General features: G+C 42.5%; 1 protein-coding gene and 1 non-coding gene across 7 annotated transcripts in view; one reads left to right on the top strand and one right to left on the bottom strand.

Annotated features, from left to right (window-relative positions):
* Nucleotides 1-12,352, top strand: part of TEX2 (testis expressed 2) — a 112,619-nt gene that overhangs the window by 6,744 nt on the left and 93,523 nt on the right. The gene's annotated exons all lie outside the window — the stretch shown is intronic.
* LOC111763121 (U6 spliceosomal RNA) lies at nt 8,866-8,970 on the bottom strand. Its single transcript, XR_002796054.1, has one exon. It is a non-coding gene; the product is annotated as a U6 spliceosomal RNA (small nuclear RNA).

Genomic DNA, 12,352 nt, shown 5'->3' with positions numbered 1-12,352 from the left:
TGGAATTTCTGTTCCAAGGGCTTTTCTCTAAGGAGATTATTGGAACTAAGAATTTGAGGGCCTCCCTGGGCTTATCCTAACAGTTGAGAATGGCACAAGGAGAGAGGACTTCTCTTCTGTCCTAAGCTTATTTAGGATTTGATATTAAAACACATCCCTTGGATTGCTCCTGAAAAATAAACTTTCAGAATTGCAAAGTGTTTTGTAAGAGTTTCATTTCTCTTTTGCTATTTAAAGCTGACATAAGTATGCCTGTTCTCTTATACAATTTTAAGTCCTTTCTTACACCTAATGCTCTTTTTAAAGCAGTATTCTTAAAGATGGTTATATTTATCATGTTGGACTTGAAATAGAGAATTTTAAATCTTTCTGCTGAAAGGACTGACTGAGCAATGATTATCAGTTATTCAACAAGTATGAGTGTATACTGGGGCCAAGCGTTGTTCTTGATATTGGAAGTCTGATGGGGAGCAAAATGAATGTGGTCCCTTGCTGCACATAGCACATTTTCTAGTCCAGACAATAAACAAGTTAACAGACATATGCTTCATATATATTTAATTGTGCTAAGTGTGAAATTTCCTTCCTCTGAGGGGAAGAACAGGACACTGAGCAAGAATAAAGGGAAAGAGCCAGCAAATAGGAGTGTTGGGAAGAACATTTTAACAGAAGCAGCATGCGATGAGCGTGGTTGTGGTGCGGTGAACGAGGGGTAGAGATGGGCAAGGCAGGCCACATGTCATGGGGAGGAGCACTGTTGTGGAGACGTGAAGAGCAGGGGCTCTGCAGCCAGGCTGCTTAATGGGTGCTGGGAAGTTACCCTCTCCATGCCTCAGTCATTATGAGGACTGAATGGGCTAGCCTGGAAGGCCCCGAGAGTGGTGCCTGGCATACTCAGAAACGTCTGTGGTAAGATTCTCATGGCAGTGGGAAGTTTCATGTGGGTGGGTGAGCTGCTGTATGTGGTCAGTACTTTTTAGCATTCTGTTTGTAGAGTAGCCACGGAGCTGAAGGTATAATGAAAATGGCTAAGATGCCCTCCCCTGGAAGCATCTAAGTAGTCACCAAGGCAGCTTGGTGTAGGGCTGTCAACAAATTGTTGCACTAATTAAGTTGGCACTAATTGTCAAGCCCCTGGTGCGTGGGAGAGCTTGCCATGGAGGCCTGGTCTGCCTGCAGGAGCCTCTGATCAGACATGATGCTCGATGTGAAGCAAGGCTGGACCAGAGCTGTTCCTCTGCCCTTCCTCCTGGTGTCTGCTTTAGTGTTTGCATGTAGGAGGGGACTTTTTAGCCTTATTTGGTAAGAGGATGCAGAGGCCAGCAACCTTATTACTAGGTGATAAACATGACACCTGTGGGGAGGGGAAACCCCACCTTAACACTGAACCCCGCCCCCACCTCTGTTGAGGTGGTATACTCACACCTTGGGATCTTACAAGGGGGAGAACTTGATAATACAAGTCACTGGCCTTTGCTCTTTTGCCTGTATTGGGATGTTCAGTAAAATATTATGAACCCAAACATTAAATTTTAGCCTCCATAATGTTTGTTAGAACTGATTTAAGATTTTTAAATATAATTGCATTAGTTTCTTTTTTTAAAAAACTATTTTATTCTGGAAATTTTAAAGAAATACAAAAAAGTAGAGAAAATATAATGGACCCCCACACATCTATCACTCAGTTTCAGTAATTATCCAGCATTTTGCGACTCTTGTTCCAAGACAGTTTCACACATGCAGCATTGCTGGTGGATTTTCTGTCATACTGTGACAGAAAATGTACCTTTGGACCATAAAGTCATGTGGTAGGTATGATCCTGGAGAAAAAATTCCTGCATGCAGGGCTGGTATTAGGTAATTGAAATTCAGTATCTGAATTGAACATATCTCGCAAGCCCCTTTCATTTGCTTGTGAAAAAATAACCATAAAAGTGAGAGCACCTTCAAGATGACCAATTAGTCTGTCTATTCAGTTATATTCATTAAATAACAACTTGATTGGGCAGTGTGTAGGGTATATATAAATAAGACAGTCTTTGTCCAGAATGTCTTGTAAAATTAATGGTCCCCTTCTTGCCCACAAGGAAGTCACAAGGTCATTTTCAAATTTTCTTAGCAAATGAGATTTACACAGAGCCCAAATGATAAAACTGATTAAAAAGCAGTTTTTAGAACTATAGATTAATCATTCACTTGTAAAATCAAAGAGGACACAAGTTCATATGTTGAAAGTCATCATTTATTAAACTTTTCTGTATGACTTTTTTTTTTAAGGGGAATTCAAATCAAACATGCAAAGAGCCCTGTAGCTACACCTTGGTGTGGTAAGCCTTCTGTCCAGGGCACTGCTATCTAGTATGGTAGCCACTAGCCACAGATGACTTTGACCCATGCTTGAAAAGTGGCTATTGTGACTGAGAAACTGAATTTTTAATTTAATTTAAATTCATTTAAATTTAAATAGACAATACAGCTGTAGAGTTTGTAAAACCACCAATCTCAATGATAGGATAGAGCCCAGCATGAACTAATTTGGAGAACAAATGAAAGCACATAAATCAAAAAATTTTTTTCCATTCTCAGTACATTCTAGGGAAAAGGAGTTTGATTACATAGAAGGAAGAACCAGTGGGTGGGGTTTGTAATCTTCTTGTAAAAGTGAGGTTTTTTGATGGCTCAGAAACATTAGATTTGATGCTGCGATGTCTCCTGAGGCTCAGAATCTCATTTACAAAATGATGTGTGAGTCTCCTGAGTGGAAAGTGCTTGTACTGCTTGTTGCATTGAGAAGTAGAGAGGATTCTGTGGAGTGGTGTCTATGAAGATTTCAAGAGGTCAGATGACCTGCAGCCTTGGAAATTCATGTTCACTGTCAGGAGGATTTTTAGAGGCTGCTTAGTGACAATGCATATAGAGAGCATGGGCTGTCTTGGTCACCTCTGCATCCCCAGCACATAGTAGGTGCTCAGTAAATAGGTTGAGTGAAAGAATGCAAAACTAGATGGCAGTTTCCAGGCATAGATTTACATAAATGAGGAGAAGAGCTTGAAGTTTATATAGGAATTTCAAAAAAGGGGGGCCAAGGGAGCATACTGTATTACCAGTGAACTGCAGAGTACTTGTGTGTTTTCTACCAGAGGTCATTGCAGAGTACGAGCTAGACTGCCCTCCACCATGCCTTCGCCTAGTCCTTTACCAAGTGCTGTTGATTTTTATCTTTCAAACATCTCTTGAATGGCTCTCTTCTCTCCAACTTCATGACCACCACTGTAGTCCAAACTACCTTTTTTTTTTTCATTTGGAAGACTCAGCAGCCACCTCGCTGATCTCTCGCATCTACTATTTGTTTTCTTAAAAATTCCTAATATGGCCATTTCATTTCCTGGTACAAAACCCTGCGAAGACTTCTTGTTGCTCCCGGGATAAAACCCCACATTCTGAACATATCCTAAAGAGTCCTGTGTGATCTTGTCGCTCCTGCCTTCCACTCCAGCTGGGTCTGTGCCTCTCTCTCCCTGAGTCTATGCATTCCAGACGCCCTGGCCACTTTCCCTTCCCAATTAGAAAGGAACTAGACCTTTCTGGAGCTGAACCTCCATGCTGCCCTCTCTGCAGGAAAGGGCTCTGCTCCCTCACCTCACTTCATTGCCTCTTTCTTTCTCCTTTGTAGCACTTATCACAGTTTTAAAATTTTTTTTAAAGATTTATTTTTTTTATTTCTCTCCCCATTCCCCCACCCCCTGTTGTCTGCTCTCTGTGCCCACCCTCCACATGCTCTTCTGCATCTGCTTGCATTGTCAGGCAGCACTGGGAAACTGTCTCTTTTTGGTTGCATCATCTTGCTGGGTCAGCTCTCCGTGTGTGTGGCGCCACTCCTGGGCGGGCTGTGCTTTTTTTTCAAGCAGGGCGGCTCTCCTTGCAGGGCGCACTCCTTGCTCGTGGGGCTCCCCTACATGGGGGCACCCCTGTGTGGCATGGTGCTCCTTGTACGCAGCAGCACTGCATGTGGGCCAACTTACCACATGGGTCAGGAGGCCTTGGGTATCGAACCCTAGACCCTCCATATGATAGACGGACGTTCTATCAGTTGAGCCATGTCTGCTTCCCTTATCACAGTTTATTACACATTCTTTAATTGACATCTGCCTTTCCCCTTCCTTCAGGAGGACATAGACCCTATCCATTTTGCTCACCGTTATATACCCAGGTCTTAACACAATATCTGACCTATTGCACATGCTTCTTAAATATTTGTTGGGTGAATTAATGAATGAGTGAATGCCAGCAAAGTAGAAAACAAGGGAGAGCTGGAGGAATGCCCTTTAAAGCTTGGGCTTATTGGAGGGGTTAAGTGGTTTTTTAGACTAGAATAACCTAGAAAGTGAAACGGGGGATAAAAAGAGTCCAAGGGGATCTTTCTTTGCAGCTGTACAGCACGTTTTGAGCTCCTCTTACGAAAACAGAATCTGAAGAAGCACATTCTATGACCTTGTCCCAGACTTGAAAGGATGCTGCCCTCACCTGTCAAGTTGCAAGAGTGGGATTCAACGGCGGCCCTCTGTTGATTGAGTGCCCTGCTTCCAGCCCCAGGAGGCATCCTGCTGTCACTGAGTATGTCACCAGGAGCAGGGCTCCAGTTTGAGATTTCATGGACCATATGCAGCCCATGGTCAGGAATGTGCTAGTTGTCTTCCCTTCCTAGGGCACAGCAATTCTGCCCTGTTCGTATTTATATCTTTCTCCTCCCTCAACGCCCCTCAGCAAATAGGGGTACTTTGCCTGTTGGGGGTGTTCAGCAAGTGTTTGCTAATAGCCCTTGTGCAACTTGGAAATAATGCCCAGTGGACCCTATAAAAGGGCTCTAAGCACTAGTAGGAGGGAATTCTGACTGTGCCTTGGGGAAAGAGGCCTCATGCTGTTGGGAGATTCCCTCCTGGGGAGAACAGAGACAGTTGTGTTTAGACCTGACTCTGCAGTTGGGGAGACTTGCTGTCTTTCTGGGGCAGACTTCCAGGATGGGTTGGGGTGCCTGCCAATGCTCATCAGATCCACCTATCATGTGGGAGTGAATCGTAGAAGAAACCTGGACCTTCACTGGGACCTTCGAAGTTCTGAATAGGGAATTGAAGGACCTGAGGTGGAGATGGTGGTTAAGTTCCTTTTGCAATTTTTGTGACTGTGGGTCTGAAGGAGAAGGCTGGTGTGGGCCGTCACTGGTTGGGTTCATAGACAATGTTTTGTTGCAAGGAAGGACCTGCTCCCCAAACCAGGCCTCTGATAACCTGAGAGGAGGTATTCCATGAAGACCAGAGTGAAGTGTTTTCTGGGGTGCTTGCAAGTCTGATTAAGAAACTTGGGTGGGTAGGGGGAGGAAAAGAAGCAGCTTTGGGGAGTGGGTGTAGCTCAAGTAGTTGAGCACCTGTTTCCCACATATGAGGTCTTGAGTTCAATCCCTGGTACCTCCTTGAAAAAAAAAAAAGGCTTTGAGCAGAATATTAAGGGGACAGAAGAGAAAAGTATACAGGAAAATTGCACAGACCTATGTGATGTAGCAGCAAGGTAAGCGCAGAAGAGGCTCCCAAGACCTCCCAAGTGGGAACTAGCCAGAAACTGGTTGGGAGCACAAGTATCTAGACTCACTGGGGGTGAGCAGCTGGTGCCTCCATGCACTGGGAACATTAACAGCTCAGCCAGGTCAGTCTGATCTGGTGGTAGTTGGAATTGGAATAGAGCAAAGTATTCTGGGTACAACCTGGCCCCCGAAGAACATCCTGTGAGGGATTCACTCTGTGACCTGATCAGGGAAGGCTGATAGAAAGCATTTTAATCATGTTGGAAGGAGCAGGGGGGCAGGTTACATTATTGTAGGACTCTTGCCAGACTGAGAGAGGCATGATTCTTTCCTGTGACAGATTTTAAAACAGGCCCCCTGGCCAGTGTAGTAGGCCATGAATATGTTTGTATAAGGTGGATTCTAGTACAAGTAGACCGTGTTTGGTGAATCACCATCCTACTTTGTTGTTAATTTTACCTCTGAGAGCAGGTAGAAGGAATTGTGTATGTGTCAGGGGTGGCGCTGCTCTTGTTACTGGATGTGATGACAGCAAATATGGAAAAGCCAGTTGGCTGTGTGGATGAAGTAGGTACCCTCCAGAGGGCAAGGCAGCCTGTGGTTGCAGCCCAGGAGTAAGCGCAGAGCCTGGGTTCAGGCAGGCTGACTCCACAGCACCTGCTCTTAACTGCTGAAGTCAGAGGTTGGTCATTTCGTACCTTATGTTGCTGTTTCTTCTGATAAAAATGATGGAAATGCTCCTCACCTAAGCCAGGAATGCCTGAGAACAGGAGCCACTGTGGTGTACTCAGTCCGATGGTTGTTAGAATGACCTCTTGAATACTAGTCCAGAATAGTCACTACTTTGATGTGGCCTCATTCTTGCCTTCCCATCCACGTCCCCCCTTGACAAGAGTCAGTTTGAGAGTAGCAAACCCAACACCCACCTTATGAAGCTTGAAGGGACCTGTCCTCAGGGAAAGCTGAGTTGCTTGCCCTGGCTAAGTTCAGAGGCAAGATCGAAGTGAAAAATAAGTCCATGGGTAGGAGAAAACCCATGGGAAAATGAGTTGCTTTTGTTTTAATTTCCCAGGATAGGCTCGTGTCATGGGGATATATTGAGAGGTATTCTGTCCTGATGGGTAGGTTAATATTAAAGCAGGAACATTAAATTTTTTTAAGGGTGAAACTCCCAACAGAAATGACTATTGATCATGGTGTGAGCCAGAGAGAAGACTGATTTGGTTAGCCTAGTTTGGGTTGTAAGACTTGACTGTGCTCAAGAGGGGTGTAGGCAGGACTTAATAGCCTGAAGTGTGTTTTATTTCATGAGCTCTGATTTGTGGTAGTATACCCTTATGGGAGGGAAAAACAAGTCTTGAGTTTTTGGTGTAGGAGATAGAGTTGTTTGGGCATCAAGTGTAGCAAGTACAGGGATCCACAATTTTCTGGGTGGTGGATGGTTGAGAGGTCCTTTCAAAGGACTGTAAATGCCAGAGTGTTAATCTCAAAAAATAAAATTTAAGAAGTGTTTACTCCCCTCCCCCCACACACACACAGCTTTGAAAGGAGTCTTTGGGAAATTGCAGATTTAGATATTTCTAAAGCCAAGCTCTACTGTGGCCTGATAAGAATTTTAACTGTTTTGTATTATTTGCCACAGCTGACCCATTAGCTTCAGTTTCTCCTCACAACAATGCTCTCCTGCTCCTGCTGGCTTCCTTTGGCAGCGCTGTAACAGGGTGCCCTAGCATCTCACCCTGCCCTGTGTTGAATGAGCACAGGGCAGGCGGGCACTGCTGATTAGTTCATGTCGAATGAGACACGTGCTTTATAGGACGCTAAGAGAAAAGGTGTATTTTTTGCTACACTTTCTATTTTAGGAGCTTGTTTATACAAGTGCCCAAAGAGGTATTTCAAGTGGGAATGAGGGACTTCTGGCTTCTGGTATTTGCATTGCTCAGTAGGAGCAGAGGTACCTAGTTTGGCCCTTTCAGTTCTTATTTCTTCATCACTGTGAGGTACACACCAATATCTGTCAAAGATGTGTGATGCTCTTGGGAGTGAGGTGTCCTGCCAGACATGCAGGAAACCCAGAAACTGGACGGGGGACCACTTATATAATCTGGGTGATGATTTCAAGCCACATTCTCTGAGGCTTGAGAAAGGGCTTATAAAATAGGTTATCCCTAGATTGAGGCACTAGACTATCCGGTGATCCCCTGAGCATTCAGCCAGGGACGCTGCTGGGAAGACAGTGGCTGTGCATGGGGACTGCTGCTGGGCAGGTCCAGACTCTCACGGAGGAAAGGCAGTCTTCTGAGAATCCTAAATGAAGCCCTGCTCACCTTGCCATTCCTTTTAGCGAAGGGCTTTGAAAAATCTTAGAGCACGTGTTTGAACCCTCAAACAGCATTAATGATGATAAATTCTTAATTATAAAATGACTAATTAAACTTTTTTTCTCAGGTTAATAGCTTATAAATCAGTGTGCCAGATATTCTTCACTCTTTTTCTTTTAAACTTAAGTATTTAAGTGTGTTTTGGAATTTTAATGTTTTTTCTTTTTTTTTCCTTTCATTTTTTTGTTGAGTGTCTTGGAAATAACCAGCTATTTTCCCACTAAGTTCTTGGTTCTAGGAATAAAAATACTGGGAAAACTTCGGGAGGCACTAAAAAATTGTCATCTCCCTCAATCCCTGCTGTCTCTCTCCTGTCCTGCCCACCCTCCCAGAAGATCAGAGGTTTCCATCAAAAGCCTGCCTGTACTCAAGCATTGTTCTTTCCCTGTAATGAATTCTTTAAGTCAGATATTCTTAGTCATGGGAAAAGAGAAGTTCTGTGAAATCTTGGGGGTTTTTGTGTCTCTGTATTTGGGGATGGGTGGGCAGGAGGAGGGTCTCTGATGTTCATCAGGCTTTCAAAAACTCCTCAGCCAAGAGAGGTTAAGGAAGAACTCCAGCTCTTAAGTCTTCTGTACTCCACCAACGTTTAGGGTAGAAGGACCAATTTAGAGTAGAGGAAGAGCCTGGAGTGCCAACAAACACCAGTTCCTAGCTGGTGGGAACTGGGCATGCAAACCTGCCTTTTCCTCACCACTTATACTCCGGCTTACTCCAGGACCCTGGAGATTCTCCTTCCTGACTGCTAGACCCTCTCCCTTCCCCAAATCTTTAAGAAACCCTTTGATTTCTGGCATACTCTGCCAGTATATTTTATCCTTCTTTTATCCTTTAGTTTCTTTTTTTTCCACAAGGAATATAATTTCATTACTGTAATCACAAAATTATAATTTCTGTACAAGAATGTATAAAAATATGGAATGCTTCATGAATTTGCATGTCATCCTTGCACAGGGACCATACTAAACTTCTCTGTATCCTTCCAATTTTAGCATATGTTTGGCTGAAGCGAGCACCTTAGTTTCTTCTTTATCAATGTCCAAACTCCCCTCCCTGAGATTGTCTCACAGGGCCTCTCATCATTTCTCCTGGTTTTCTCTCTTTTATACCTTTTTTTTTTCCATGCTAAGTTAACCTGTTCTCTCTCATTGGCTTTTTTTATTTTTATTTTTTTATTTTTTTATTTATCTCTCTGTGTCCATTTGCTGCGTGTTCTTCTGTGACGGCTTCTATCCTTATCAGCTGCATGGGGAATCTGTGTTACTTTTTTTTTCTTTTTGTTGCGTCATCTTGTTGTGTCAGCTCTCCGTGTTTGCGGTACCATTTTTGGGCAGGCTGTACTTTCGCGCTGGATGGCTCTCCTTACAGGGCGCACACCTTGCGCGTGAGGCTCCCCTATGCAGGGAGCACCCCTGCGTGGCACTGCACTCCTTGCGCACATCAGCATTGCACGTGGGCCAGTTCCACACTGGTCAAGGAGGCCCAGGGTTTGAACCGCGGACCTCCCATGTGGTAGACGGACGCCCTAACTACTGGGCCAAGTCCGCTTCCCATCTCATTGACTTTTTGATGAGAAGTCCGATAATTCTTGTCTACTGCCAGAAAGGGTGGCCCAAGGTAGACAGAGGCCTAGGAGGCTGTTCCTCCCAGCTCTGTGACTGTGGATCCTAGATGCTGTCCCTCCTGAAATGCCTGGGCGTCTCCCTAACCCCTTCCAGCCTACAAATCCAGCGATCCACATTTGCAGCCCCCAGCCAGCCCAGAGCACATATCTGCCATACCAGTCACTGCCTTCTCTTTCTTTTCTTTTCTCATGGACTTCGTGTGTGTCCTATCGTGATGAGCTCTGCTCTTGAAAGTATGACTGTTATGTGCCCTATTCCAGTTTTGCCAAAGGCAGGAGAGTCAGAAGTTGTTGCTTTCAGAAAGACCCTTCTTCTAGGGGTAGCCCCAAATATAAGACAATGCTGGTAACAAATATGCATTATAACAAGACCCTGTTAGTAACAGAAATTTAAATTGTAGTCATAGATGATCATTTCCTACCTTTGGGAGTTCACACTTCTTCCCCTCTCCAGATTTCTCTCCCTGTGCCCATGGGCGGTCAGGGATCCGACCCTTAAAAGGGTTTTGGAGGAAGGTCTCCTTCCCTTACTGCTGCTGTGGACTCCTTAGCCTCTTGGTAGCACATGCTTTTACATGAAAGTGGGCATGTGATCAGAAGGCTCTGTTTAAGAAACTGGATCTCTTAATTGATAGAGCCATCTTTTGAACTGGTAATGCAGGCTGTTGATAATTACAGAAAACCTACTGTGAAATTCATCTAAAATTCATGAAGCGTCAACACTGTGGATTTTAAATACAGAGGAGTTTATAACATTGGTTCTCAATTATCCATGTAGATTATTTCTTGTCTTTAAGCATTAAACTGGCTTTCCTTTGCTACCTTTGTGCTTGTGGGCTCCCTTTCTTGCCAGTTAGTCAATTTTCATTCTTATGACACAGACCCATTTTAATGGAAGCTGCCAAAAAACGGAGTGTATTCCAGATTCAAACGGTTGAAACTATCCATTCTACTTTCCTTCTCTACGATCACTGAGAAATGGAAAGTTCAGTATATTTAAAAGAAATAATAAAACATGAATAAAAACCTGGAAGTGAAAACCAACTAGATAAATATAACTTTGTCTACTTTTGCTGACTTTGGTTCTGTTTTTAAAAAAGGAACATTATTGTATCTACTTTGTTTTATAGGTATGTCTGTATTTTAAGGTCTGTAGATCAGCATTTACACATGTCATGTTAAATGGTTAAGGTATTTTGAAGCTAAACTCTTTGCTGCTTTGGTGACATGTACTTCAGAGGCGGGCCATTCCTTGGTTTAATAGGAAGGATCCTGGTCTTTATGTGTCTTTTTTTTTTAAGCAGTTTTATTGAGATATATTCATATATCATACAATCTATCCAAAGTGTATAATCAGTAGCTTTTAGTATAATCACAGTGGTGTGCATTGTGCATTCATCATCACAAAAACTTTGAGAACAATTTCATTACTCCAAAAAGAAAAACTCCCCACCCTTTAGCAGTCATTTCTCAGTCTCTCTGTCCTTCCCCAACCCTATATAACCACTAATCTAATTCCATCTTTATAAATTGATTTATATTTACATTTTGTATATAAATGAAATCATGGAATATGTAGTGCTTTGTGTCTGGTTTCTTAATTACTTAGCATAATGTGGAGGTTTTTTGGTTTGTTTTTTGCCTGATATTTACATCTTGAAACATTAACATACATTTGTTCAGTTTCAAAAAAAACCAGTCTCATTGATGTAATATTACTCATATTCATAATTCACATGAGGCTTTACTCTGCTGTACAGTCCCATGATACATTTTTTATCTTTCTTACTGGTAATAAACGTGACTTTAGACTTTCCCATTTAATCACTCATATCCATATAATAGCACTGCTAGTTATAAACACTATGTTGTGCTTTCACCTTTTCTATTCAGTTCCAAAGATTAACAAACAACCTTTATACTAATTCTGCACAGGTTAACCCTCAGCTTTCCATTCTCTAACCTCATTCTGTTTTCTTCTCATTAACTTCATGAGGTTATTGGTCTTTATGTGCTTTTATGTAACTTGAAAAGGAACTAACAATTCCATTTAAATTGGTTTCAATTAGGATAATGGGTTTGGGAATCTTGCAGTGGTACATCTTAAGAAGGAATTGTCAAATTATGGCAAATAGAAATTATTTTGCAATATTCTCAGCAGCTTGTAATTTCTTGCTTTCTATCGGTCTAGCTATTCTGGGAATAATAGTGTAATGGTACCTTTTTTCTAAAACTGATTGTTTTCTAAATAGAATGGTACCCTTTGGTTTAGAAGAAACGGTAGAGGAAGATTGTTGTCCAGGAGTGCAACAGAAAGCAGTCATTTTTCAGCCTCTCTTTTATTACATCTTTGACCACAGTTTTGAAGAAAGACCAAAAATTGCCATGTGTGTGAAAAAATATTTATTGGTAGTTGGGTAGATTTGGAATGAAATTGAGATTTTCAGAGTAACGAGGTTGCCCTCTTCTGGGGCTTATAGAAACAGAGGCTGTGTGACCATAAGAGGTTCAGCAGCCAGGGTCAGTGGAATTAGAGTTCATTTAATTTGTATGATATATAAATTCCCACGGTAGAAAAAGCTCATAGAGAGCAAGAGTGTTTGGCAAAACAAAAGCAAAAAATAAAATTTTAAAAATTGGAAAGATAATATTTATTAATTTTATAAGATGTTGAAAAATTAAAAAATATCTGGGACACGGTTTGTTGAGAAAGCCAGGGAACAGTGGAACCAGTGACCAAAGGGTTACTTCATTTTGATGAAGAAACACTCA

Source organism: Dasypus novemcinctus, chromosome 21 (assembly GCF_030445035.2).
Source record: "Dasypus novemcinctus isolate mDasNov1 chromosome 21, mDasNov1.1.hap2, whole genome shotgun sequence".
Classification (NCBI taxonomy): Eukaryota; Metazoa; Chordata; class Mammalia; order Cingulata; family Dasypodidae; genus Dasypus; species Dasypus novemcinctus.
This window is presented reverse-complemented; position numbering and strand designations above follow the sequence as displayed.